We start from the raw sequence: 6,000 nt of genomic DNA, 5'->3' as shown, positions 1-6,000 counted from the left end.
TTTTATGATTGGGTTATTTGTCTTTTTGTTGTTAAGTTGTCGAAGTTTTATATATATTTTGGTTATTAGATTCTTGTCAGAGATATGGTTTCCGAAGATATTCTCCCAGTCGCTAGCTTGTCTTTTCACTTTTTTGGTAAAGTCTTCTGATGAACAAGACTTTTTAATTTTTATGAGGTCCCATTTATTTACTTTGTCATTTGCTGTTTTTCCTTTTGTTATTATATTAGATAATCCATTGCTAAAAGCTAGGCCTGACAGCATTGTCTGTGCTTGTTCTCAGAATTGTATGGTTTTAGTTTGCACACTTAGGTTCTTAATCCATTTTGAACTTATTTTTGTGTATGGTGTGAGGCATGGATCCTGTTTCGTTTTTCTGCATGTGGAAATCTAATTTTCCCAGCACTATTTATTGAAGAGACTCTGCTTTCCCCCATTGAATGGAAGTAGCACCTTTGTCAAAAATCAGTTGACCATAGATGTGTGGGTATATTTCTGGACTCTCAATTCTATTCCATTGGTCTATGTGTCTATTGCTATACCAGCACCAGGCTGTTTTGATTACTGTAGCTTATACAGTATGTTTTAAAATCAGGAAGTGTGAGTCTTCCTTCTTTGTTCTTCTCTTTCAACATTGCTTTAGCTATTCAGGGCCTCTTGCCATTTCCTATAAAGCTGAGGATTGCTTTTCTATGTCTGTAAAGAAGGCTGCTGGAATTTTGATCGTGAACGCATTGAATCTATAGATCACTTTGGGTAGTATTAACATCTTAACAATATTAAGTCTTTTAATCCATGAACATGGAACAACTTTACATTTATTCATGCCTTCTTTAAGCTCTTTCAACAGTGTTGTATAGTTTTCATTGTATAAGTCCTTCACATTCCTGATTAGATTTATTCCTAGGTATTTTATTTTCTTAGATGCCATTGTACATAGAATTTTCCCGTAATTTCCCTTTCAGATTTCTCATTGCTGGTGTATAGAAACCCAACCGATTTTTGTTTGTTGACCTTGTACCCTGCAACTTTGCTAAATTCCTCTATTAGTTCTAGAAGTTTTCTTGTGGACTCTTTGGGATTTTATATATATAGGATCATCTCATTCATAAATAAAGATAATTTTACTTCTTCTTTTCCAGTGTGGATACCTTTCATTTCTTTTTCTTGTCTTATTGCTCTGGCTAAGACTTCTAATACAATACTGAATAGAAGTGGTAAAAGCAGTCACCCTTGTCTTGTTCTGATTGTAAGCAGAAAGATCTCAGTCTTTCTCCATTAAGTATAATGTTGGCTGTTGGCTTTTCATATATACGCAGAAGCATACTGAGGAATTTCCTTTCTATTTCAATCTTCTTTATGGTTTTCATCAAGAAAGGGTGTTGGGTTTTATCAAATGGTTTTTCTGCATCCACAGAGATGATCATGTGGGGTTTCTTTTTTCTTTGTTCCACTGATGTGGTGTATTACTTTGATCAATTTTCTAATATTGAGCCACTACTGCATTCCTGAAATAAAACCTACTTGGTCATGAGTGTATGACTCTTTTAATATGTTGTTGGATTCTGTTCGCTAGTATTTTGTTCAGGATTTTTGCATCTGTATCCATAAGAGATATTGGCCTGTAGTTTCCTTTTTTCTTTCTATTTTTGTTGTGGTGTCTTTGTCTGGTTTGAGTATCAGGGTTATGTTTGCTTCATAGAAGGAATTAGGGATTATTCCTTCCTTCTCTATCTTTTGGAAGAGTTTAAACACTATTAGTGTCAATTCTTCTCTAAATATTTGCTAGAATTCCTCAGTGAAGCCATCTGGTCCAGGGCTCCCCTAAATCTTGTAAATCTTTCTCATAATTGACTGAACTATTGTGGCTCTGTGAGCCCTCGTGGCACAATGGTTAAACACTCGGCTGTTAACCAAAAGGTCAGAAGTTCAAACCTACCCAGTGGCTCCACAGGAGAATGACCTGGTGATCTGCTCCCGTAAAGATTATAGCCTAAGAAACCGTATGGGGCAGCTCTGTCACATGGGGTCCCTATGAGTTAGAATCAACAGCACTCAACAACAATAACATTGTGATTCTGTATTCAAAGTATCAAACCAAATGTGCATGCACAGGCACGCACATACCCATGCATCCTTCCTATCTGGACATCAAAGAGGAGTACCTCATTTAAGTAGCTACATAAATTAAAACAAAATTAAAAACTGCATTTTTTAAAATTAGGACACTAAGTACAATGAATAACAACTAAAGGTATACAATAAAGAATTAAATATAAAATCCTTTTCAGTCAAAAGCAGATCTTTAAAAGCCATTTAATTCATTCTATCTTTAGACAGAAGGAGCCCTGGTGGCACAGTGGTTAAGCACTCAGCTGCTAATCAAAAAGTTATTGGTTCGAACCCATCCAGTGGCTCTAGGAGATAAAGACCTGGCAATCTGCCTCTGTAAAGACTACAGCCTAGAAAACCCTATGGGGCAGTTCTACTCTGTCACATGGGATCACTATGAGTTGGAATCAACTCGACGGCACACTAAAACAACTTCTTTCAACAGAACCAAACTAAACCTTCAAAGGAAGAACTCCAAGTGGATCTCCAACTGATCTCCCTAGGCAAAGCCTCAAGTTCCTACCCTTGGAAGGCATTGCCAAGTGGCTGATGAAAGCTCAGGTTCTCTGCATTTCTAAAAGGAGAAAGGAAAAAAATCCACACTGTATTAAAAATGTGCCAGCTGAAGCAGTAACTCATAAGGCACTGGAATAATAGTAACCCATTCATGTTTAATTCTTCTGTAATTTCTGTGATGGCTTTAAATCCGATGAACTCACTTGACATAATGTGAGCATCTCAGGACCTTTTCCAGCATCCCCGTTGTAATTCATCATTAACTGGACCAGTGTTCAAATATCACACGGTTTCCTGCTAGCTTCTTCTGGAAGCAGGGGTGAAGTCACTGCACTGGCCCACTGGTATGCTTGCCCATTTAATTACCAGCGATGACACAGTGCCAGGGTGACCCAGGCCTCTGTGCCTGTGCCCTGATGATCCAGTTTAATAAAAATCTGGCCTCTCGTCAAACAGACCACAGGTTTAATCCCTAGCTCAAGCAGCTAGATAGCAGTATGTGTGAGAGAATGGAGCATCAGAAATGGTGCAGATCCTCATGTACCACTTAAAAACTGACAACAAAGAAACCTACGTGGTTTCTATCATCTGAATAGAATTGCCTGTGTGGCATTTACGCAATCTGCCTCCCCCAACCCTCAGCAACCAATTTCCTAAAATTCTGGGCTCTGGATTTATGGATTTCAATACCAGCATGTGTTTGGTCTCTTCTTCTCCTGTGTTTTCGGCTAAGAAGCAGATGGAATATGAAAAAGATTAACCTCGCCCTCCCTGAAATGATGTGCTCTGAGATCCGGGTGCTTCTGATCTACTGCTGAGGATAATTTCAAAGCAGAAAATAAGATACACACGCTGCTGGGTTTCTCCACGTACCTAATATCTAAGGCTATTTCAGTCCTATTTGACATTTAGCTATTTCAGAATCATAGGACCTTCTTTGGTGGGGAAAAAAAGCACATAGCTTTTAAAAATCTCTAAGGTCTAGGAACAAATTGTTAGCAACAATTCCCTAACACCTCATTATGTGGTGCAAATTTATTTCTGCGATTCCTCTGGCCTTGTTCTGCTGGTGCGCTCTAATGACAGAATTATCTGCTCTGGCCATGAAGCTACCAAGCTTCATACTCTGGGGCAGGCTAGTCTCAAACACACAGAATTAGAGAAATTCTGGCTATGAAGCTATCAGGCTTCATATTAAGGGGGCCGGCTAGTCTCAAATGCACAGAATTAGAGAAATCAAAAGAACTTTTAAGAGTAGATCTAGTCCAGTCTCCGAGGAAGTAGGAAAGGATACTGGTTAGGTGCATGGCTGGGTCCAGTCTCGGTTCCACCCTTCACCACTTAAACCAAATAACCAAACCCGGTGCCACTGAGTTGATTCCAACTCATGGTGACGCCATGTGTTACAAAGTAGAACTGCTCCACAGGGTTTTCTTGGCTGTAACCCTGGTAGTGCAGAGGTTAAGCACTCTGCTGCTAACCCGAAGGTCAGAGGTTCAAAGCCACCAGCAGCTCCAAGGGAGAAAGATGTGGCAGTCTGTTTCTGTAAAGATTACAGCCTTGGGAACCCTGTGCAGGGTCAGATTACCCAGTGAGCAAGGCACGCATGGGCTTCCTTATGTTTACTTACTAATCTGTAGTACACCATTTCACCTGTTTTTCACCACATAGGTACGGCAAGGGCTTACTTGTGTTTGCTTACTAATCTGTAGTGTACAATTTCACAGGTGCATACCTTGCTTACTGTAAGTTCGTGCATACCTTGCTTACTCGTTAATCTGCCCCTGCCTGTGGGGCAGTTCTACTCTGGCCTATAGGGTCGCTACGACTCCAAATCAACTCATCCACAATCGGCTTAGTTTGGAATCTTTGCATAAGAGATCTCCAGGCCTTTCTTTCGTGACACCGCTGGGTGGGCTCGAACTGCCAACCTATCTGTTAGCAGTCAAGTGCAAACTGTCGCTAGCTGTAAAACAAGGATGATGATAGCACCAACCTCATAGGGTGGTCATAAGGATCAAATGAGACATGAATGTCCAAGGTTCAGCACAACACGCAAGGAAATACTCAAAATATGAGGATATTATTAACATTTAAAAACTGTAAGGTCACTCTGCAAAACGTGTAAAGAGCTTAATTATACATGTACTGGGTGGTGCAAGCAGTTAAGTGCTCAGCTGTTGACAGAAATTTGAGAATTTGGAGATTCAAATCCACCCTGAGGCACCTCAAAAGAAAAGTCCTGGCAATCTATTTCCAAAAGATCAGCCATTGGAAACCCTATGGAGCATAGTTCTTTATGTCTAAATCTCTCTTGCTGCAGAGAATGTACATCTTTACATTATCACCATAAAAGATAACTTATTTAAAATAGTTGGGACAACAATTACTGGTCTCTACTCGACCCAGAACAAAAGAGAAAGAAGGAAACCAATGACTCAGAGAAGAAAGCAGTCTACAGGGCTAATAGTTTACATGAACCACGGCCTCATCTACCCTGAGACCAGAAGAACTAGATGGTGCTCGGCTACCACTACCAACCATTCTGATCAGGGCCACAACAGAAAGATCCTGATAGAATGGGAGAAAGATGTGGGACAGAACTGCAAATTCTCAAAAAATCCAGACTTACTAGACCAGCTGAGACTAGAAGACCCCCCAAACTATCACCCTGACATACTCCATAAACCTTGAACCGAAACTACCTCCCTGAGGTCGCCTTTTGGCTAAATAACAGACTGGCTCGCAAAATAAAGGATATTACCTATGAGTAATGAGCTCCTTTAAAAAATCATCTACAGAGGACCAAAAGGTCAACAATTACTCTAAAACAAAGATAAGAAGGTAAGGGGGCAGGGAAACTAGAGTACTAGAAATGGTACAACCAGAACACAATGAATGAGAATAATGACACATTGTGAAAAATGTAAAAAACAAAATCAGTGAATAAGTTGTGTAGAAATTGCTAAATGGAAACCTAATTTGCTGTGCAAACTTTCACCTGAAACACAATATTATTTTAAAAAATTATCTAAGTGAATCAGCCTGAGACAAGAAGAACTAGATGGTGCCCAGCTACCACCAATGACTGCCCTGACAGGGAACACAACAGAGAGTCCCTGACAGAGCAGGAGAAAAGTGGAGTGCAGAACTCAAATCTAGTAAGACCAGACTTGATGGTCTGACTGAGACTGGAGGGACCCCAGAAGACATGACCCCTGGACTCTCTGTTAGCCCAAAACTGAAACCATTCCCAAAGCCAACTCTTCAGACAAAAATTAGACTGGACTATAAGACACAGAATGACACTCGTGAAGAGAATGCTTCTTAGCTCAAGCAGACACAGGAGACTAAATGGGCAGCTCCTTTCCA

Source organism: Trichechus manatus, unplaced genomic scaffold (assembly GCF_000243295.1).
Source record: "Trichechus manatus latirostris isolate Lorelei unplaced genomic scaffold, TriManLat1.0 scaffold00118, whole genome shotgun sequence".
Classification (NCBI taxonomy): Eukaryota; Metazoa; Chordata; class Mammalia; order Sirenia; family Trichechidae; genus Trichechus; species Trichechus manatus.
This window is presented reverse-complemented; position numbering follows the sequence as displayed.